We start from the raw sequence: 24350 nt of genomic DNA, 5'->3' as shown, positions 1-24350 counted from the left end.
TAAACAAATTCAATGATTTTTCTAAAGAATTTCATGTATTAAAAAAAGGAGGAAAAAAAGGGAATTTCATAAATTAGAAAACAATGTTTATGAAGTAGCCTAGGGAAAATAGCCGATCTACAAGCTCGTGAGGTGTTGTGAGCTTGTAGATCTGCTATTTTCACTATAGCTTTGGGTCCTGGAGAGACATCAAGTTTCTCTTTTGAGTCAAGACCAAAACAGTTTGGGAACCACTGTCTAGATCATTTGGAAAGTTTGAAATCTTCAGTGATGGTGGAAGCCTGACTGTGTGTCATTACAGCATCATACAGAATTTTCACCAAAGTTATATAATACTATAGGCTATAATAGTTGGCTGTGTTGACAATGATATCATATAGCCTACTGTTTTTATTCAGGCTGAGTCGCAGATGTGAGCAAAAAATAGGCCACATGATCATGTTTATTTACAGTAGTAATCAGCTGTGTCCTGAGGGATGGGTTTTGGAAAAACGCCTACCTTGCCAAAAGTCATTGGTGCTAAACGAGCCTTATTTGGAATTATATGGACCCCATTCAACAAACATCTTAAAACTAAGCCTGTATTTGTCTTAGGAATTATGTTAGTTTAAGGCTTAAACTTTAAAGAGTATTTTCCGTTCATTTACAGTAGGCTAAAAGACAGCATACAAGATTATAGTGCTGGAATAAATATTCATAACCCACCTGCATGTCATCATAACTCTCTGTGAAGCAAACCCTCGAAGGGCAAAATGGCCCAAAAAAGCCATCACATGCAGAGAAAACTTTTTGAGTGCCAACCGGCCACTTATCCTAATCCTAAGAAGTGTCCCATTTGACTTTCCAAATCTGGAACTCAAATGACATCACAGACCATGGGTCTCAGACAGTTGATAGATTGCAATCTGTCAAATCTCAAATGCCTGTCTGTTTTGTCCTCTTTTTCTTTATCATTTTATCTCAAGTCTTATTTGAGTGGCTTACATTTTCATTGCTTTTGGCTGATTTTCAAATAGCCTATCAAGGACCCCCAGTTTGATATGCATTAGGCCGTGGACCCCCAAATGATACTACACAGCCCCCCGGGTCCCGGATCTCCATTGTAAAACTATCGGTCTTAATTTAACTCTGAGAGTGTAGGCACCGACAATTTTCAAATATTTGGAAAAAAGAAAAGTGCCATAAATATGTGGATTTCTTTACATTTCCCCTTGTAATTATCATTATAATAATAATAATAATTATTATTATTATTAAATTAAGCACACCTCCTTTGATTCAAACAAATGAACCCCTTTAAACCCCATGATCGGGGTCCCCCAGGGGTCTATTCTGGACCATTATACTTTTTCCCCTCTACACCAAATCTCTTTGCTGAAAATAACAAATATAGATATTTTCGAAATATTTTCACTGAACTTTCGTCCCCCGGCATAGCCTATAGGTTTCAGGTGGTTCCGAGGTATCTGGAGGTATATTCTCGCCTTATATGTCTGGTTCATGCATTTTTTCCCCCTCATTAACACTTATCAGCCTTACCATCTGTGTTCCAGCCTTATCGCCACCCACCACCTGAGTCACCCATACTACTCTGTTTAGTGACCGGGACAGTTGCCAGGGGTTGACCTGACGTGTAACCCAATCGTACGCGCGCCGCTAATTGGATGCTAACCCAATCCGCGGTGTTTGCTATACCACATTCTGTAATTGTGAGCCCGCAGCCTGCTAGCTACATGGCTTTTCACTCTGCCATTAAGTATTAATGACAACACCAGACCCCACTGTTCCACTGCTCTACAAGCTGCTAGAACACCAGCTACACACTATACTGCATACTACATCAAGTGGTTCCCAAACTGGGCGTCGGGACCCCCAGGGGTGGTCCCCTAAATTATTTTGGGGGGGGTCCCCAGATGATTAGCTTAATGTGCAACATTGTTTTCTCACTCAACAGTAAACAAACCAACATACAGTATACGTGTATACAGGGTATCTGCACATTTCTAAAGTGACAATGTAATATCTTTTAAGACCTTTTTAATACCAAATTGGCCAAATTGTCAAATATTATGTAAGAAAGTGGCAAACATTGAAAATAGCCGAACTACAAGCTCACAACGCCGCTATTTTCACAATATTTATCTGTGGAACCGAGTCAAACTAAATACTACAATTCCAAGTGCTTGGGTGGGGGAGTCCCCAGTTAAAATATGATTATTTTGGGGGGTCGCGGCCTGAAAAGTTTGGGAACCCTTGTACTACATTATAACATTTTATTTATGCTGTATACTGTACTGTGTTGTCGCTGTTGGGTGGAAACCTTGTATGTCCAAAACTGTTACTTTTCAGGACATTGGGGGGGGGGGGGGGGGGGGGGGTACCCTGTACTTCCAATGGGTCCAGTGTTTTTATTATTTCAATATCTATAAAGCCCCACAGACACACTTAACTAGCCTGGTTCCAGACGAATCTGCCTTTGCAAAATTGCATGCACTTTAGCCCTCGGCAGATTAGGTCTGGCCCTCCTCCATAGAGAATTTATTTCTCTCCCGCAGAGGTTGTGCGGGACCAACCAGGGCCCAGTATTCAAATGTGGGCGGGCTTATCAACAAGGAAGCACTGCTCTGATTGGTTCGTACAAGGAAGCACTGCTCTGATTGGTTTAAGTCTAACCAATAGAGTCCGTTTGGATCTTTTTGTAACCGCCCCTTGGAAAAAAATCTATCGTTGATAGGGACCAGACTAATATCCACGCAGTGTGTCGTGTGATATTGTCTGGCCACGCGAGGCTAACACTTAACCACTTTAACTTTCGCCTTCAAACATTTTCAAAGATAGCAGTTGGGAAAAAACAGAAACGGCAGAAACCTTGTATCTCCTTGTTTAAAGTTTTATGTTTTTTTTTGTAAATGAATGCCCTACTTCATCATACAAGAGTGTCAAACAAAAGTAGTTCAAATAGCAGAGCTCACAATCTCAAAGCTCACAACGCATCGCATCGAGAGCTTGTAGATCGGCTATTTTCTCTATTTTATTATAATGAGGTTTTTACCCGACATTGATAATATGCTATAACACTCTATCTGTACTGTATTGTGCAGTATACATACAGTTCACTTTCTGTGCTGTATAGTAAGTAAGTGCATTTTATTTATAGAGCACTTTTTACAGACATGATCTGTCACAAAGTGCTTTACAGGTTTAAAAAAAAAAAAAAAAAGAATCAATATAAAAAAGGAAAGCAAATGAGGAGAGATAATCAATCACACACCCCAGTCATAAAAAAGACATCGCAAATAAGGACATGGCATGATACAGTTGCGGGCATAAAAACTAAGTAAACGCCAGTTTTCTTTATTTTCTTTTTTCCATTTTTTATTAGGAACATAGGGCACAACTCCAGGGCAGTGGTGGACAAAGTACTCAACCCCAGTACTTGAATCAAAGTATAGATACTCATGGTCAAATATTACTCAACTACAAGTGAAGTGAAAGTTGCTCTGTCAAATGTATACGTCAGTGAAAGCACTGGGGTACGTAATTGCTTTTAAAAGTATTTAAGTATTCAAAAGTGCTAATTACAGAGTACATTTTCTTTTTTAATATCAGTGCATTGCTGCATTTAAATTTAGAAATGTTCCCTCAAATTCAAATACATTTACAATATAGTGAAAATAACCAATCTGAACTTGTTGATCTGCTATTTTCACTATAATTGATTCATACTACCTTCCTAGAAATGTAGTGGAGTCAAAAGTACAATAGTTGTCTTTGAAAGGTGGAGTGGAGCAAAAGTCACAAGTATCCAAAAACACAAATAAAGTACAGATTAAAAAAAAAAAAGAACAATACAGTACTCAAGTAAATGTACTTGATTACTGTGGACGCAAAGGCTGGCTCACCTTTGGTATATTGGCCTCATGGGAGGGACAACCAGCAGGCCCTGGGCTGAGCAACTCACTGAACTGCTGGCCACATAATCTATAATTTATACTGATTAACACGCTATCTATACTGTACTTTACTGTATACCGCACTGTATTCAATGTAACGCTCTATCTCAGGGGTTCTCAACCTGTGGGTCGTGACAAAAACTTAATTTAAAAGGGTGCCCAGATGACAGTGAAGTGACAATTTAAGACCTTTTTAATATCTAAAAAAAAAAATAAAGCAAAAGGGTGGGATCCTTGTATGTAAAAAAAAAGGTGAAAATAGACGATTGTGAGGTTGTAGATCAGCTATTTTCACTACTTTTGTGCGACAGCCTTTGATGAAGGAAGGCATTCATTTACAAAAAACACGTTGAAAGTCGGAGATACAAGGTTTCTGCCTTACAACAACTGTAACATTGTATCTATACTTTGCACTGTAGTGTATACCGCATACTGTACCGTGTACAATACAACACACTATACTGTATAATGTATTATATACTATATCACACGGTCATGACTCATCGTGACCTGTATACATCATGAGTCACAAGAGCAGGGTTTTAATTCTCAGTACATGCCTCAGGTTGAAATGTATTCTCACAGCACCAATCTCCATTAAAGTTTTTTTTGGCCATTAAAAAATGGGAGAATAAAGTCAAAGATGATTTTTAGCCACACATAAATCACTAACCAATCTTTATAAATATCATGACTGTGCAGTAAAGATATCACTTAGCTGGCAAAAGCAATCTGAAGAAGGTTATTATTAAATCCTTAATGTCTGAGAAGATGCACTGTCTGCAATACTTTTAAGTATACGTTATTGAGACTAGTGTCGTAAATGTAGCATTCATTTTCTTTCATTTCCTCTGAGGTTGGTTGTGATAAACGACCGCACAGCACCGTCCAGCACTTCTCTGCTGAACATGAAAGGACCGGTTCACAGCGCCGCTCCAATGATACTTTATTAACGGAGACAGAGGAGATGCTGCAATCAGCAGTCTATGTTCTCCACCTATATTATGAAGAGGTGGAGGTGTCCACTTTCTCTTCCAGGGGGGCAGACTATATAAGGGCACGGTCACACCGCACTTTTAATTCTACCTATGAGGGTGGATTCTGCCAATGCTTTTCAATGGGAATGGCGTGGTTTGTTGGTTTTGCCCATCTTTCCGCGTGTCGCACACAAATTGCGTTTATGCATTCTATACGCCATGTCTATTTGAAGCTAATCTCTCAAGAACAGATTCAGAGCTGCACTACTGAATCTGTCGGGAGCCCCGTTCAGAACGTGTGAGCATTGGCCTACAAATGGGCCTTCAGATCAGGAAGCAGGCCGCGCTTTACCTAATCAAATGTAGTGGGCGGGATTTACATCTGTGCGTTCGCTTCCAACTGGAAACAAACCCAAACTCATTTAATAATAGCCGACAAAACCACGGAAAGTTATTAACATTTTAACGTGTTCTTTCATCATAGAAACAAGTGGGCTTATAACCGAAACGATCCATGTTCCGTGGGAGAAATGGTGTTTGTGTTCCGTGGAGAAATATTGTTTATGGGAATGAAAACGCGCACCGGAAGTGGAGGGCTGAGGGCAGAGACGAAACGCCGGTTTCCAGTCATCGTCGGTCTATTTACTCACTCCCCCCAGAGTCAAATGCAAAAGTGAAAAACGCTGGGGCCGCTGTTTTTCCTTTTTCTTTGACGATGGGTTCCCAGATTGATTTGAAGCAGATAAATGCTTGAGACAGATGCCGCTTTTCCCCCTCTGGCCAATCGAAGGTGGACCGCCCCGAGACTCAGGAAGCGACATGATGCTTGCGATTGAGCAACTGCGGGCTACGGGGAGGGTCCTGAAAGTGAGTGACAGGTGCGTCGCTGGTTATTGGGACAGAATGTACTGCAAGCTACGTTTTTTAGAATGCGCTGGCTGGCTGCAAAAAAACAGTCGGCCGCGCATAATGAGTTTATCAGACGGCAGCCATAGTCTGGTGTGACCATACCCTAACCATGTAAACACAGAAAGACAAGGTTCTAGGTTCAAGGTTTCTTTATCGTTAAACATAATCGAAAACGTCAAACACTGTTACTTTTCAGGATTCAAATTCAAAAGTAGCAAAAGTAACAGATCTACAAGCTCAAAACGTGTTGCTTCGCGCCACATTTCAAGCTTGTATATCGGCTACTTTTGATACTTTTGTGTGACGCTGTAGTGTGATCAAGTAGGGCATTAAAAACACAAAACGTATGAGATAAGAGGATTCTGCCCGACAGACAGCAATAAAACAGCAATAATCAAAGAATACTGTAGCAACAGTATTAAGACAAAGAAGAGCTTGTCCGTTGGTCCTAGCACTTAACCACATGAACCCAACGACCCTATTCTGGGGGACAATCGACTAAAATAGCCCATCTAGAGCGGTGTGTGTGTGTGTGTGTGTGTGTGTATTTCGTCTCTGTCGGGTGGAAACCTCATATGTCCAAACTGTTACTTTTCAGGATTCAAATCCAAAAGCATCAAAAGTAGCAGATCTACAAGCTCGAAACGCGTATTTTGATGGGGGTCCGCGGCCAAATACATATAATTTTGGGGGTCCTTGACATGAAAAAGATTGAACACCACTGATATAGAAACATACGTTTTTCAGAAAACTGTTGAGATTTAGGAGACATGTAGAATCGGCTTCAGGTCTCACAAACACAAACATGATGACACACCAAACATGGTCTACAAAACGGGGGCAACGCGTCAGTATTACATCCTCAGTCTGCGCTGTTTCCGTGGTGCGTCACACACGTGACACTGCCAAGTAAAACAGGGGGGGGGGGGGGGGGGGGGAGATTCCCGGGTGCAAGAATCCATTTTTAGTTTCAGTTGTTGTTTGTGGGACAGCTGTCTGGGCTTATCCAGCTGTCAGAGGATCAGTGCAACGCTCCGCACCGCACACTGTTTACACCTATTCATTTGATTGACAGAGCGCTATAACTGTTCCATCTGTAAGGGGCTGCAGCAGCAGAATAAAGTAGGGGTCTTCAACAGGGGGTCCGGGACCCCTAGGGGGTCCTCAGAGTTACTACAGGGGGTCCGCCAAATCTTTGTGTGATAGGATTTATTTTTTTACCTTAACCACTTGAACCCTAGCATCCCTTTTCTGAGGAGAACTTTGGCCAAAAATAGCAGATCTACAAGCTCACAACGCCTCGCGCTGCGAGGCGTTGTGAGCTTGTAGATCTGCTATTTTTGGCAAAGAGGTGTAGGTGTAGAGGGAAAAAAGAACAGTAAACGTTTAAAAAGTTGAATCTAAAACACAATTGTATACAATATAGAGGGGGTCCCTGCTTCATGTCTCTCTCAGCTAGGGGGTACTTGGCCTGAAAACGTTGAAGATCCCTGGAATAAAGAAATACATTTCGTTGCTGTTCGGGCAGAAACCTCTTATCTCCATATTCTAACTTTTTGTGTTTTGTTCATAAATTAACGCCCTACTTGATCATATTACAGTGTCACACAAAACTAGCAAAAGTAGCAGATCCACAAGCTCGAAAACACGGCTCAAAGCGACGCGTTTTGAGGTTTGAGAGACGATTTGTATTTTCTTTCTCCTGACCCATCTGATATCTAATCTCCATGGCCACATCAGAACAGAACAAAGTCATTTGTAATGTAAAACATACATACATTCCAGTATTTTAACACAAGAACACTTTCGGGGCAAACATTCTGCAAAAAGAGCATAAGATTTGGTGTAGAGGGAAATAATAGGGGCCTAGTATAGGGGCCTGGGGGATCCCGCTCAACTAAGAATATAGGGTTTAAAGTGGCACTATGTAACTTTGTTTTTTAAATAAAATGTAATTCTGTCCTATCTGTATGGTAGAGTATGTTAATGCAAAATAACGTAATTTGTCTCCCTGCTCTGACATTTAGATCGTGTCAAAGTTCATGTCTCTTGCTCAATTTATCCCCTGAGCAAGCAGGCAGGCTTTATTAGCTCAATAGTAAAAATGTCAGCACTTGCGCAGGAAACCGGGTTCAAATCCGGGGTAGAAGAGGAAAGTTACATAGTGCAGCTTTAAATGTCTTTATAATGACCCATGCAGAGTCAGAAACCAAACCTCTTCAGTGCAAGCCTTTTACACGTCCAACATATGGTAGCATTTAAGGAAATACACATCCAAACGCAATCGTGTCCAATTGATTTGTTTATTTATTGTCGTTGCGAACCAGCTCCCGTTTAATGTGTTCACGGATCCTTTGGCTTTTTGCCCGCTGATGACTTTTGACTCGCCTTTTGCACTAATGAAAGAACAATACCGGAGCGATGCTGTGGCTGTTACTTGCACATTATTACTGTATGTAGCCTATATGAATCTGTAATTTGTTGAAGCGAGAGTAACTGCATACAAATAGACTCAGGAGATGGGAGTTCTGGCAGCAGCACGACACACAAAGTACCATCCAACGGGTATACATCAAGATGTTAATATAACACACGATTTTAACTGTGTCTGTTCAAATCCACCCGACTGGCTGACAGAAGAGAGCCATACTCTCCCTTGCATTGTGAAAGCCGTTGTTCGTTTAACTCTGATTTTGTTTCTTAAAATAATGTGATCTTTTGGACCGACTGTCTGTCTGTCTGTCTGTCTGTCTGTCTGTCTGTCTGTCTGTCTGTCTGTCTGTCTGTCTGTCTGTCTGTCTGTCTGTCTGTCTGTCTGTCTGTCTGTCTGTCTGTCTGTCTGTCTGATTGATTGATTGATTGATTGATTGATTGATTGATTGAATACTTCTACTAACAGTTTGCAAAGACAAGCGCAGGGAAGTTCAGTTCAATACAAGGTCTGTTAAGAGGATTTTAAACCCAAGAAAGCACTATGGCATGTTTCCATTGGGGTCCTTTGTACTCAATTCATCGAAAATAACAGTCCACACTGTTATTTGCAAATGAATTAGATCGGATTTCTGTATTCGGACGTCGTCGACCTATGTGCAATGGTGGCATGTGGTAATGACATAACGACATAGCCGCGAGTAAAGCTTAAATCATACTCTGTCGTACGACGGCGCCACTCACCGAGAATAGCCAATCTACAAGCTCACAATCTACAAGCTTTATTTGTTGTTCAGACTTGATAAAAAGCCCGGCTAATCGGATTTGGACTGCCAGGCGTGCCAGTGTGAACAAGTGTGTAGAAATGGACCACGGGGCTTCGGTCGCTGGCGTAGCGGTCCAGGCACCTAGGCTCAGTGTAGCCTGACAGTGTCGCGGGTTCGAGTCCCGATCCCGACGGCCTTTGCTGCATGTCACATGCCCCCATCTCTCTCCCCATTCCCTGTCAGCCTACTGTCCTATCAATAAAGGCATAAAAAAAAAGAAATACACCACAGGTCCAATTTTGACTTTACAGTGCTATGAGATAAGTGCAGCTGAACTAGATTCCCAGAACTCGGTCCAGTGCGGTAGAAAGTTGTTGCTTTCTACCGCTTTTCAACCTTTTCATTGCTTCAAATGAGAACACAAGTACTACAGTTGAACAAAATGTAGTTAGCAGGATGTTTCTGAATAGCTCACAAGCTTAATTTAATTGAGGTATCTGTTGCAATCAGTGTTACTATTTACGTGGCTAGCTACGGGGAAACGCTAATAGTTTCTGACTGATAATACGCCAAATGAATAATCATAATCCACTTTTGTTGTTGAAGTAAGATTGATTAGCCAACAGAACAATCTGTTAGTGCAGAGTACAGGCTGAAATATGAGTGGTAATTGCTTAGATTAATAACGTCATCATTATTCCGCTGAGCTTTCGGGGTACACATGGTGAGTGCACCCAGTGACTGGAACTGTCACCAGTTTAGATTTCTGTGTGGCCCTCAGGGGCCTCTAGCTGCCATCGGTGACACAGCATGAAACACAGTGTGGCCCTCAGGGGGGGGGTTTGCCATCAATGACACAGCATAAAACAGCGTGTGGCCCATCAGAGGCCTCTGGCATCAGTGACGCAACATAAAACTCCTGATCAGCCTTCCACGGGCCACTGGGTTTGCTGTCTGCGGTTATGATAAAATATTGCACAATAAAGATACCGAAAAGGAGCAGGATGCAAATGAATAATAAAACACCGGGCTGATTTACAGATGGTTGAGCACAACCCTGCCAACTGCCTCTAACCAAATGTCATCACACTCACAGATACAGTAGCTTAGTAGACACAGAGAGAGAGGGAGAGAGAGAGAGAGAGAGAGAGAGAGAGAGAGAGAGAGAGAGAGAGAGAGAGAGAGAGAGAGAGAGAGAGAGAGAGAGAGAGAGAGAGAGAGAGACAGAGACAGAGAGAGAGAGAGAGAGAGAGATTACACAAGTATAGTATTTGTTGACAGACAGACAGACAGACAGACAGACAGACAGACAGACAGACAGACAGACAGACAGACAGAGAGCACTCTGCTATGGCACCTAAAGGCCAGTACGCACCAATGATTCGCGACGCAATTCCTTGCACAACCAACTCCTTTCAACTACTCGCAACCATTTTCTCCAATGGCAATTACAGGGAGTTGCATTGGTGTGACATTTAAAACTTTAAAACCTGACTAGTTGCGTCGTGCAATTGTTATTGCGTTTAGCTTTCCGCCAGTTGTATTGTTTATCTATTGCAATGTTTCTGTATTTGTCTTGTTTAAGCCATGTCGAGGAGCCGAAGCCCAAGAAGTATTCTCTCTCGTGTAGGCCTACGTGGATATGGGATATGGCAATAGAAATATATCATCTTGGGCTCAAGAAATATAGGTTAAGTGTGACCTACAGTCGGAAACAGAGTTGGAGACAGCTCACTTTGCAACGCAGTTGTTTAAGGAAACTGTGACGTGTCATTAAACAGAACCTACACTGAAATGTTGTGGTTCTGCTTATATAAGTGAGCAACCCAGAGGTCAGAGCTGGTTATGGTCGCATTGAACTGGGAATCATGCACCTGCACTCTTCTCTAAGCCACCGTGGTGCTCTGTGTAGCGCTGAGACACAGAGGCAATGCCTAGAATAGAGATGCTAGGGTTCACGTGTCAAGTGGACCATTTTCAAAGAGCAACGTCAATACTTGACTTGACTCACACAGCTTCCATATGCATCCACTCTCATCTTAAAGGGATATTTCACTGTCAAATAAAATAAACAAAAAAATATATACAAATACATGAAAAAGGAATGGAAAAATCACGGCCCCCTCACACGTTAGAATGTCCCTCTAATGCGTGAGGGGGCCGTGATCTTTCCATATTTTCCAAATTTCTTTTGAATATATTGTTTTAATATTTATTTAAAATATCATGTTTTGAACACAGTTGTACGAAATAGAGTGAAACACTATTATGTAGTGTAACACACACACACACACACACACACACACACACACACACACACACACACACACACACACACACACACACACACACACACACACACACACACACACACACACACACACACACACACACACACACACACACACACACACGCAGCAATGTGACGTAGGCTACTGTGGCTGTTGTCGTAGACTAAATCCATAGGCCGTGTGCAGGAACCGACGAAAAGTAATGCTCGTTTTTTTCAGCGGATGCCAACGAACGAAGGCATCTCTGGGCTCATGCGACAGGAATAGGATTACTGAAGGTTTCAACTGGCCGACCAAAGTGAAGTCAGCGGTGTCACACAATCATAATAGAGAGACGCTAAGACAATTTCGACCGTTGCGAGATGATCTAATGAATGAGAGAGCTCTCATTATTGTATTATTATGATTTGATTGCAGGTCACGCAGGGTGCATTCTTCATTTTGCAGAGTGGGCCATAACCCATTAAGACCGGGAACGCATCTGTGTAACCACTTTAACCATTATTTTATACTTATGCTATTCAAAAATAGCAGATATACAAGCTCATAGCGCGGCACAGAGTGCCGCGCTATGAGCTTGTAGATCTGCTATTTTAGACAAATTGTGAAAATTTGTGCAAATCTTTGAATATATATATAAAAAAATTAAGCCATTTTTTTACTCAAATCTTCTGGGGGTCCCTGGAAGCACATATTTTGAGATGAGGGTCCGCGGCCAAATACATATAATTTTGGGGGTCCTTCATTTGAAAGTTTGAATTCCACTGATTATAGCAACATAAGTTTTTTTCAAAAAACTGTTGGGATTTAGAAGACATTTGTAGAATCCCCAGAAGCAAAGATTTGAGTTACAAATGTTCGCTTTGAAAAATATATATTCAAAGATTTGCACACATTTGATTGAATGATTTTTTTAAAATAGCAGATCTACAAGCTCGTAGCGCGGCACTCGGTGCCGCGCTATGAGCTTGCATATCTGCTATTTTTGAATAGCCAAAGATAATGGTTAAAAATTGAAAATGACAGATGCTTAGGGTTAGCTTTTAATGGGTTAATGCTCTGTGGGTTTCAGTGAACTGTAGCTACCAGTGAATGTCTAGTCCGGTGATTCTCAACCTTTTCAATTTCAAAGACCCCCAGTTTTATATGCATTAAGGCCACGGACCCGTATTTGATAACCTTTTTTTTTCTTCTAATCTCTGGGATCCCAATGTACTGTACACTGTAAAATCCTCAGTGTTTCTTCAACAAATACCCGTAAGGGTCCATTTGGACCCCTGGTGGTCCATGGACCCGATGTTGAGAACCAGTAGTCTATAATGGTCTTTATTATTACTGATTCTTATGTTTGTTTTGTTCCTTTTCGTTGCTGGGCAGAAACCTCTTATCTCCATAATTGTTCGTGAATGAATGCCCTACTTGATCATACTACAGCGTCACAAAAAAAGCATTTTTTTATCTGCTATTTTTTAAAGAATTTGAATCCCGAAAAGTAACCGTTTTCGACATACAGTATGAGGTTTCCAACCGACAGAGACGTTTTGTTAATGCGATATCGCTTGATGTCTCCGTTTAAAGTGTAAAGATAATAAATATTGGCACCTGCATACTCACAGTCTGGAGCTCTGGACACAGCCTCTAGCTTATAGCAAAGGGATGTGACAAAGTGAGATTTGTCAAAGTGTTTAGATTTTTGCCCAACACCTTTCTAGGACCACTGTTGATATCATAGTCTATGCCTGAGTAGAGGATGATGTTTTATCCAAGATGACACTACAGTGAATTAACCCCTTAAGCACTATATACGTCTTCATATACGATGCAATGCGTTGTGAGCTTTTTTGTGAGCAATTTCTTTAAATTAAATTGTTAAATTGTGATATTATGAAACATAAATATCAAACACATCCCAAAAGGAAATGGCATAACATTGAATGACCAGAGGGGGGGATATCGAAAGCAGAGGAATGGATTTACATTACATTACCAGCAAATCCAACCCTGACAGCCATAATCATAGCCCTTAGAGTTAGGCCACGGCTACTGCCTACTGTATGTTGAACTCTGTAGCGCGCGCACGCACGCACGCACGACATTCGCGCACGCACACACGCACGTGTGTGTGTGTGTGTGTGTGTGTGTGTGTGTGAGAGAAATAATGAAAAATCCATGTCTATTATTGGCTAAGAAAACTACCAGAGCAGAATGTTGATAGAAGCCACCGCGGTTCCCTCTGCTCCCCGCTCCGTTCACACCCAGGCATGTTTACCTATTGAGTGTCTGCTTTGTGTGCAATGGTGCTTCAATGGAAAGTTGGGCGCCCGCCCTGCCTCACTAAACAAAACAAAACATGACTCTGTATTTACACCACGTCATAATCCTTGCGGGATTAGATTGGATCCCAACCAAATGAAATACTGTAGTATACAGTAGTGAAAGGGGCTTTCTGAACGTCTTTCACTGCAACAGGATTAATGTTTAGTCTATTCCAGCGTATAAATAGGCATTTCACAGGCTGTGGACCACATGAACCCTTGATTGATTGATTGATTGATTGAATACTTTATGAACAGTTTGGAAAAAAAAGAACAGAAAGTACAGTTCTATTCAAAAGGATGCTAAAAGGATTAAACCCAAGAAAGCACTATGGCTTGTTTCCATTGGGGTCCTGTGTATTCAGTTCATCGAAACATTTAATCAGAAGGGGATCTGATAATGACATCAAAGAAAAGGACCCACAAACTGTCAGGACAGACAATACAGGCCACAGCAACCACCAAACATTTAAAGGCTATGCCCACAGAGTGCAGGTTGTCAGACATGCAGCCCATTGGCTGCACAAGCAATCCCAAACCCCAAAGACACGCCCATCAACATCATATTAGACCCATCCCAATTGAAAGTGTTTGCAAATCCCATTCACAAAATACTTTTTTTTTTTCTGGGTCATGGCATCACTCATTAAAGCTCTGAATAGCAGAAGAAATGGCCTGTATAAGTCACCTGACCAGGTCTTCAATATCTATGAAAAAAGGAAAATGATATTAGTGGACCCAGTAGTAATAATAAAAACACACAGTGAGAATAAATGTAAGAGTAAAAAACACAAATCTCCAACAAAATAAAAGCACAGGTCTATTACATAGGGTATCGAAATTTAGTGACAGACAAATATTATATTTCTGGTGATAGGCTTGGACTTTTTACGGAGCGGTTTTGAAGGAGAGTAAGGATTCACACTTTTGTAGGGCATTCCACACTGCGAACATTCAGGGGAAACTAGCTTACCTACTAGCTCACTGTGAGCTTATAGATCGGCTATTTTCGGCAAAGAGATTTAGTGTAGAGAGGGGAGGGGTGGGGGCATAGCATAGACCCCTGAGGTACTCAGGTCAACTAAATATATAGGGTTTAAATTGTTAAATGACCTGGCAAGTAAAATAATAGCTTTGTGCTCCACTAGTTTAATTTGTCCAAAAAATGAGAGCTCTGCTCTCTCTTTTCTACCCCCCCCCCCATGTGAATTAAAGAACATCTATAATCTGATGACCCTGAACGTTGAGTCGTGTGCCTCTCAGCACGGCGCGGGGCTTTTAGTGCACATTGGACAGGTAGAGCCGTTTGATTAATGTCCTAATCCATCGAGTGGAAATTTGAGATTAACCGAGTTGCGTTCCAGTTCTACCAGAAACAAGATATGGCTACGAGTCCGGCGGCACTGCCGCGCCGTGTAAAGGAGACCTGGTATCACATTAGTTCAGATGAAACTATGAAAGAACAGAACGTATTTACAAAAATATTCAATGAATCTCTTTTATACAGAGCCATGAAGCGATGGTGTTTTAGCTCGTTGACCTGAATGTTTTTTTTTAATATTATGTTTGAAACAGTGATATGTGTGATATGTTGGCTTAGGAATAAAACTTCAAAAATATCCATGAATTCATGTCTCCAGGGGGTGAACTATCCCTTTAAGCTCTATATTCTGATAATAATCATAGCTGAGTGAGTGAGTGTTTTGCTCAGTAACCTTTTTCTCCACAATTTAGTCATTATGCCAATTAATTCCTCCCCACACACATGTGTGTGTTGTCACTGCTGTTGTATCCTATACCGATTCACCTGCCAGGGAGGAGCCCCCACCGGGAGGACGGGAGGCTCCACGTCCTCCCGGTGGGGGCTCCTCCCTGGCTATTTCCAAATAAGTTTTTAAAAAAATGGGACAAATTTGAGTACTTTTATTTGTATATTTTGATGCCAATACTTTTGTACTTTTCCTCAAGTAAAACGTTGAATACAGGCCTTTTACTTATGTAACAGAGTTGATATACTTTTAGTTAAGTAAAGCAGTGGTTCTCAAACTTTGTCATGTCAAGGCCCGCGGACCCCCATTTGAAAAGATATGTCAGGTACTCTCATGTAAGAGAAGGTTTTTACGGCTATATAGAGTGATTTGCGTTTGATATGCATTCGGCCACGGACCCCCATTTGATACAATGTATCTCTGGGACCCACAGTCTACACCGTAGCATTATCAGTGTTAATGTAACTCTGAGAGTGTACAATTGGAACCAAATGGACCCGTTAGGGTCCATTTGGTTCCATTTGTCACACTCTCTGAGTTACAGACCCATGGTTCCTAACTATACATTTGGCAGGGGACCCCCTGGAACCCCTTCAAGGACCCCTGGGGGTCCCCGTACAGCACTTTGAGAACCACTGAAGTAAAGAATCGAAGTACTTCTTCCACCACTTGCATGTAACGTGACACTGCTCCGTTTCCATCCAGAGTATAGAGGCAGTAAAATTGTCACCGGGACTGTCTTAACGGTCGGGTCAAACTACTGGATGGAGTTTCTCTCCTCGCGTGAGCTTAAAAAGGAAAGGTATTGGAAACTTGCGCGGTGCAGCCAGTAACAGAGGGGGGGGGACGGTTCCAGGAACCCGGTAACAAGGCCGGGATTATAGACACTCACTAATGGACAATGTCAAAGAGACTTTAAAAAGTAAAAGGGAGGGTTTAGGAATTTTAAAAGCATATATGATTGATTAGCAGTCAGACACTCCTTCCCCACGCGTGCGCACACGCACGCACGCACGCACGCACGCACGCACACACACACACACACACACACACACACACACACACACACACACACACACACACACACACACACACACACACACACACACACACACACACACACACACACACACACATGCACACACACAGTGGTGGAAAGTACATTTACTCAAGTGCTGTACTTAAGGACAATTTTGAGGTATTTTTGCATTACTGGAGTACTTCCAATTTTCTGTACTTTTACTTCTAATCCACTACATCTCAGAGGCAAATATTGTACTTTTACTCCACTAAAATCATTTGAAAACTTTAGTTAATAGTTACTTTGCAGATGTATGTTTTATTATAAAACATACATTACCCACTTCAGCCATTTGAAAATAGCAGATATTTTATTAATTTTTACTTTTGGTACTTTAACCCATTTAGACCTCAGGCCGATTCTAAAAATGCCTTCTAAATCCTCTAGGTTTTCTGGGTTAAGTACATTTTGATAGCAATACTTTTGTACTTTTACTCAAGTACATTTTTAATTCCGGACTTTTACTTGTAACAGAGTCAGTATTGATACTTTTACTTAAGTAAAACATATGAGTACTTTTTCCACCACTGCACACACACGCACACGCGCGCACACACACACACACACACACACACACACACACACACACACACACACACACACACACACACACACACACACACACACACACACACACACACACACACACACACACACACACACACACACACACACACACACACACACACACAGAGTAAAATCCTGAGTGTTCCGAGTAAAATGACCCATAAGGGTCCATTACAGTACCCTCTCAGAGTTATACTGTAATGGTTGAAAACGAGCGCTTTTCAACCTTATCTTCATGTAATTGGTTCTTTCTAATGCACATTATAAGATGGTACGACTCACTCTGTGTCTCATTGTGGTGGGCTGTGGACAGTTCAGAAACCTGCCCACCAGCAGTGGTGGGCAATATTACTAAGGAAAGTAATATGTTACGTATTACTGTACTTCTTATAAAAATGTATAATATGATATTACTTATTACTTGGTATCAAGAGTAATATATTATATTGCATGTTATATTACTAAATAACTTTTATTTTGTACAGTTTTTCCACATATTCCATATATTGAAACAATAAGTAGGCAGGTTTCTGAACTGTCCACAGCCCTCCTCTGAGACAGAGCAAGGAGACAGAAATGTGGTAGATATCTCTGAGGATTTCACAGTTCCCCTGTAGAAGCCAACCGGTTGGCTTTGTCACTGGTGTATGAATCCTGTTGTCTGTCTGCGTGTTTGTCCAAGGAAGCCAATTGGAATTATGGGTCCCATGGCAACATACCGCACTTGGGCTCGCAATATTAATTATTAAACAATAAAATCTATAACCGCCGCGCCTTTGATGGAACCTGCCAGCCTACAGCACTTGGAATTATTCTTACATTTGGTGTCCCTGTGTGTTTGTGTGTACAGTGTAGTACGAGAGTGAGTGTGTGTGTGTGTGTGTGTGTGTGTGTGTGTGTGTGTGTGTGTGTGTGTGTGTGTGTGTGTGTGTGTGTGTGTGTGTGTGTGTGTGTGTGTGTGTGTGTGTGTACACATCGTAGTGCATGCACGTGTGTGTGTGTGTGATAATGTCAACTCGTGTGCTATCAGAAGAGATCAGTATTGGTTTGTATTCATTTACAAAGATTAGACTGAGAGTTTTAAACTGTTTCTTAGCTGTGCATAGCTGACCTTTGATCTGAATTGTATTCATTTCACTGTTTGTTATTATTATTATATATTTTTTTATGTAGCACTTTGAGATTTGAAATAAAATATATAATAATAATTATTATTATTATTATTACCCCAATATTTAAATTATCTTTGGAACATGGAGCCTATATACTGTACACACACACGCTCCCAGGTCTGGTGCTTGTCTGGATTAACTATGCAATTTGAGTTTGAACTCGTTATTTGTATATTTATTAGTCTTTAAATTTCATCTTTTATGTTTTTTTCTTATTTATTTTTTTATCTGAACTTTTAATCTCAGCACCACTGGAGAAGAGGGCCTCAACCCTCAGTGTATCTTCCGAGAAGGAAATAAAGGGTTATTGATTGACTGTGTGCTACATGATGCAGCCACACAGCCAAAGAGCCAGCCTTGTGTTGCGGTGCAGTGCATGCTCTGTGCATCCTCTGCACAATGTTGTGACGTCCCCTAATCCCATGACACAACCCCCCCTCCCTCCCCTCTCTGACAGCCCCCAGCGCACCGCGCAGCGTTGTGTTCAAACCAATCACCAGTCACCGGTGTTTCCTCCTGCATTTATTCAGCATCGTTGAGCCACCCAGGAGGAGAAAGATAAAGCCAGCAGCCACCACTGTGACGACTGCTGCTAGGGCTACGCGCAATGTTAGATTCACCACTTGAGCCCTCATAACAGAAAGCTTTGGAAAGTAGCCAATCCACAAGCTTGCATCACAGGTGTTGTGCTTATAGATCAGCTTCCCCCCCCTTTTTTCTTCTTTCTTTCTTTTTGTTTTGTTTTATGTTGACCTGTAATGCCAAAATGTCCAAAATAGGGCTGCCACGTTGAAAGTGGTAAAAAAGAATAAGAACAAATCTGCTCGAGTTGCATAGTTGATCAATAGAGCACCGAAGTCTGACGTAATTTACACATCCTACCTGGTTCGCGGTTTTCCACCCCCGTTCTGAATTCCCATTGACGTCTTTAATATCGCGTCAAATAAGAACTGTGTTCCAAAAATAAACAAATGATCCCAGCGGTTTGACTCTTATGGATCAACTGACGGTGAGAAAAAGCTAATGTTACTTCCGCCGAATTAGTTACATTTTCGCCAGAAACAGACTGTATCAAATATGAGTGACTGACTATCATAAACGATACAGAGCGATGACAATATCGCCGAGACAGTTTGTTTATTTTTGGACCACAATTCTTATATGAGACGATTCTAAGATGACCCAATGTTATTCTCCATAGAGAAATTACTTTACGAACCAGGGGATGAACGAGTGACGTCAGGACTTCTGTACTATATAGGCAAAAATAAAATCATTGTCCATTGTTTACGATTTGCACTTTCATCCGTTGACCATCCAAATAACCCAATTAGACCTATTTCATCACACAAGGGAATTTTTGTTTTCAGCTTCACCCAGCTGAGTGCTGGGTACCTACTGTAGCAGTTCGAGGTTAAATGTCTTCCTTGACACATTGGAATCGAACCTGGGATCTACTGCTTTCCAGGCAGGCTCCCTCACCATATAACCGGCCCACAGACATTATAGTTAGCACTATAACACTATAACCATGACTGGAAGCATAATCACGGGAACACATTACAACTAACTACGTCAGCTGTAAATGAATAATACAGGTTACACTGCTTGTCACAATGTCCACATCACTGAAATGTCCCCCACAGGGATCACACATTGTCTCGTCTGTCTTCACTGTCACATGCAGTACACAGCTCTCGTAGATTCCCATTAGAAGACTTCAAGCTGCCATCCATAACTTTAGTAGTCAATAAAACGTTAATGAGAGAGAGAGAGAGAGAGAGAGAGAGAGAGAGAGCGAGAGTGGCAGCAGGTTGACAAGATACACAAACCTGGTGAAAACAAGACAACTTACAGCAGGCCTATATCTATACTGCCAGTATATATACTTTCATCAATTAGTGTCGCGCAAAAGTAGCTTAAATAGTCGATATAAAAGCTCACAATGCGTTGCATCACAACTCATTGTGAGCTTGTAGTTAATTTAAAAGTGTAGTCCAAAGTCCAAAATGAAAGGGGACATCCACCCAAAAACTGAATTGACTTTGTGCTATTCCAGTTACTGCAAGTCAATAGACAGCTGACAACAGTTGGCCTGATAGCCCACCCAGCGCTTGCATGGGGCCAGACCGCTCTGCAGAAGATGATCATTTGAATTCACACGACCGGAATGGTTTACTAGGCTAGACAACTGCCTGACAGAAACGATATATAATAATATGTTAATATAATATTTATGAACACAACTGCAGTGGTTTTACTTGGTCCACCTGCTCTTCTATTGAGATTTGTAGATCCTGTGGTCAGGATGAACTCAAATGGAAACTACTCACCTTCCCAAATTTGCTCTCCATTATAGCTCAACAGTAAAAATGTCAGTGTTTGTGTGGGGGATCCGGGTTTGAATTGCGGGCGATTACAGCTTTATAGGGGTATTTCCCTGTAAAACACTTCTAGGGGCATCTATTCTGGCTTTTGTGCATGTGCACCTCAGACAGTTTTAAAGTTTCTTGATTCAATATTTAGATATTTGATATTCATTTTATCAGACCCCCCCTTCCTCCCTCCCCCTTCCTATATGAACTCATTGTAACTTCAAACTCCATTTGTTAGACTCATTGAAAACACGCGTCCCTGCCTCTGGTGACTGATATTGTCCTTCTAATGTGTGAGGTGGAGAAAACATTAAAACAATCTGGGAACCCATTTCGTAAAAAATATGTATTTTTGCCTCTGGAGGCACCACCTCCTTTTTGTGTAGTAACAGGAACTCGGTTTGGCTCCACCCCTTTCCTAGTCCACTTCCTACCGGCTGCGTCTGTGTTTATTCTTAGTACAACACTACATGTTAGCAGAATCTAGTCTTGAGAGATTAACATTAAAATGATTGACCCCAGAAGTGTTTAAAAGTGAAATAACCCTGTCTTCCTATAGCCATCTAGCAGAGTGTGAGCATTGCAGTCAAGTATTGAGCTATCTGTGCTCACTTCAGAGACAGTGGAGAGGTTTTGAAGACCTCTTCTTTCATGGGAACACCTATACAGTACTCTGAACCTGATGGGGGTCTGTGTGATCCTAATCCCACCAGACCCTTCTCTCCCCAGTCCCGGGGATTCCGACACTCTGCAGACCCTCTTAGCCCCACCGCAGTCTCAATAAAAGCAAAGATAAAAAATAAGAATGCTGGGTAGAGTGAACTTGAGATTTAGATATAGAGTGAATTTGTGCAGACACTCTCTCATCCACGGCAGACTTCTCTGTAGTGTCTAGAAAGCTGCCAAACACTTACAGCAAGAGGTGTGAAGCTAAAGCCGCATGTTTATTATTGACCAAAGAATGGATAGATTTCATTGCTGACTTTATCATAACAATCTGGAGGCCCCCTCCCCCTCCTCTCCCCTCGCAACTCGCTGTCTTTGGACGGCTACGGCCCTCCTAAGCCCGATTCGCGGCGCGTTGTGGGAGCTTGTAAGTCTGCTATTCTCTGCCGTTTTCAGCGCGCAACAGCAACGTGCGACTGGGCGTTAAAGGGATAGTTCACCCAAAAACAAAAATCTATCGATCTATCGATCTATCGATCGTGGCCATGGAGACTTGAATTGATGGATATTTTTTTGTTTTTGTCACAGTCCTAAGCCAATAATTTGATGACCAGCGGACCGGCGGTAGGCGGCGGTTCCGGTATAGGAGACACAAAGGAGACTCTTTGTGTCACAAAACAATATCCATGAATTCAAGTCTCCATGGGGTGACTAATCGATAGAAAAAAAGTCATTTTGGGGATGAACTATCCCTTTAAGCCAAGGTCTAGACTCTAGAGAGGTGGAGGGTCTTTGGTAAAAACGGAGTCACTTTGCTAACAGCGGATCGATGGAACTAACATAGTTACTCAAGCTCCTATTTAACAATTCTTTCCCTAGGTTTTAAAGAAACAAATACCATGAAATTGTTTCTGCACTATTATTATTATTTTAATATCATATTATAATGAAATCAACAGCTTAGTATTTTGGCCAATTAGTTGGGGGTCCCACTTATAATATCCTCACAGCCCACCAGTGGAGCCCAGGCCCGCAGGTTGAGAACCACTGCTGTATGTACGTAGGTGGCCTGGCTTCGTACGTCGCCCCCGTTTTTTTTTCTCTCCCTCCCCAATTTATTTCAGCATCTGTTTAATCTCTGGGCGAGCCAGGCCGTATGAAGTGGGCTGTCACACACCGGGGCCTAATGATAATAACAATACCACTGATAGGTAGAGCGTGTGTTTACCCCTGGGGCCACAGATATACTGAGCGAGAGCACATTCAGTATCCATACAAAAAAAACAACATACATGTGCCTGAGAGAGCCATCCACTCTGTTGGAGGAGCACACTGTTGAACGCTGCTCTTTAACAGCCGTGGTTCTCAAACATATTCCATGTCATGGACCCTCCAAATTGATATATATTTATTTGGCCCACGGATCGCCATCTGATTTCGCTCCTGGGCCCCCCCCCCATATACATTAACCCATTCAATCCGGGAAAGCATCTGTGTCATTTTAGATGTCTTTGGCTATTCAAAAATAGAAGATCTACAAGCTCATAGCGCTATGAGCTTGTAGATCTGCTGTTTTTGAAAAATCTTGAAAATCTGTCCAACTCTTTGAATGTATATTTCTTAAAGTGAAGATATTTTGTGCCAGGGACCTCCAGAAGGAAAGATTTGAGTTACAAATGTCGCTTAAAACATATATATATATTCAAAGATTTGCACACACTATTCACAATATATATATTTTTTGCAGCCAAAGTATAAAATAATGCTTATAGCTAAAATCTAAAATGACACAGATGCGTTCCAGAATTGAATGGGTTAAACAGCTATTTTCACCTTACAGGTCTGTAACTCTGAGAGTGTACAAGAGGAACCAAATGGACCCGTGAGAGTCCATTTGTACACTTTCAGAGTTACAAGCCATTGTACACTCTCAGAGTTACATAGAGACCCACGGTGAGGACCAGCCTACTACAGTATTTCATTTGGTTTGAATCCAATCTGATCGCACTGGATTATCTTATCACGTGGTGTAAACACAGAGTCATGTTTTGTTTAGCGAGGCAAGGCGAGCGCACAATTTTCCATTGAAGCACCAAGAAGGTAGATCTGCTATTTTCGCCGAATGTTCGGCGAATTCATGTTCATTGAATGTTTGGCTTTTTTTTTCATTTATAATTTATTAAATCAATTATTTCGATGAACTGTTGCAGCCCAAAGAGCACCATGTCCATCTCCTCATCATAGGCTGGTTGTATGATGGCAGAAGATGCTGCCAGGGTGCCGCAATTTACACAACAGGCAGCAGAACGATCCCACTGGCAGTTTTCATCATTTAGCTGGTTGCTATGCTAACACTTGGTGGCATAGCCACTAGCCAGTGATTTATTCTATACTATTGTAGACAGAAGTGAACTATACAGTACATGTTAGTTTTTAGGCATTCCTGTTCTGCTAATAGAGGACAACTTTTTTAAGATTGGTAAGCATTCATTTGTGCACATTTCTGTATCTACACAAATAGGAGCATTGCTTAGTTATTAGTATGTTATTTAGCTACTAGGTTTGACGTCTGCCTATATCCCTGTATCCTATATAGGGCGGCTGCCGGCCGTACAGTAGCTGAATGGTTTGGAAGTTCGATTCCAGGCCAGTCAAAGTGTCCCTGAGCAAGACACTCAACTCCTAACTGCTCCTCCCTCAGTGCTCCTCTGTGGGAGCAGCGATCAGCTGGGTGAAACTCTGGTGGAGTCAGGTTATAGCGATCAGCTGGGTGAAACTGAAAACTGAAATTCCCCTGTGGGATGAAAAAGGTCAAAATCATTATTATCACAGCTATTGTTACTTTGCAGCTCTTCATTGTTTATTTGCACTTTATTTATGTGACCATTAAACCTTGTCGTTTGTTGACTATAGTGAAACTAGGCCTGTAGACTAGAGGTCTGCCAAGCCTCCCAAAACAATGTCTCTAATATCTCTTTGGGACGCTTTCCTGTCCGTAAACAGTTGTTGTAAAGAGAACGAGGTTTACTCAAGTCTTAGGTCTTAACCTTGTCGTTTGTTCACTATTGTCAAACTAGG

General features: G+C 41.6%; 1 protein-coding gene across 1 annotated transcript in view; it reads left to right on the top strand.

Moving 5' to 3' along the window:
- The window catches only part of kcnk3a (potassium channel, subfamily K, member 3a), a gene marked incomplete at its 3' end in the record, with an annotated part of 64165 nt that overhangs the window by 852 nt on the left and 38963 nt on the right, over positions 1-24350 (top strand). The window lies entirely within an intron of this gene.

The sequence above is a fragment of the Gymnoscopelus microlampas genome (assembly GCF_963454915.1).
Source record: "Gymnoscopelus microlampas genome assembly, chromosome: 16".
NCBI classification, from domain to species: Eukaryota; Metazoa; Chordata; class Actinopteri; order Myctophiformes; family Myctophidae; genus Gymnoscopelus; species Gymnoscopelus microlampas.
The sequence above is the reverse complement of the archived record's forward strand: the minus strand, read 5'-3'. Positions and strand labels throughout refer to the sequence as shown.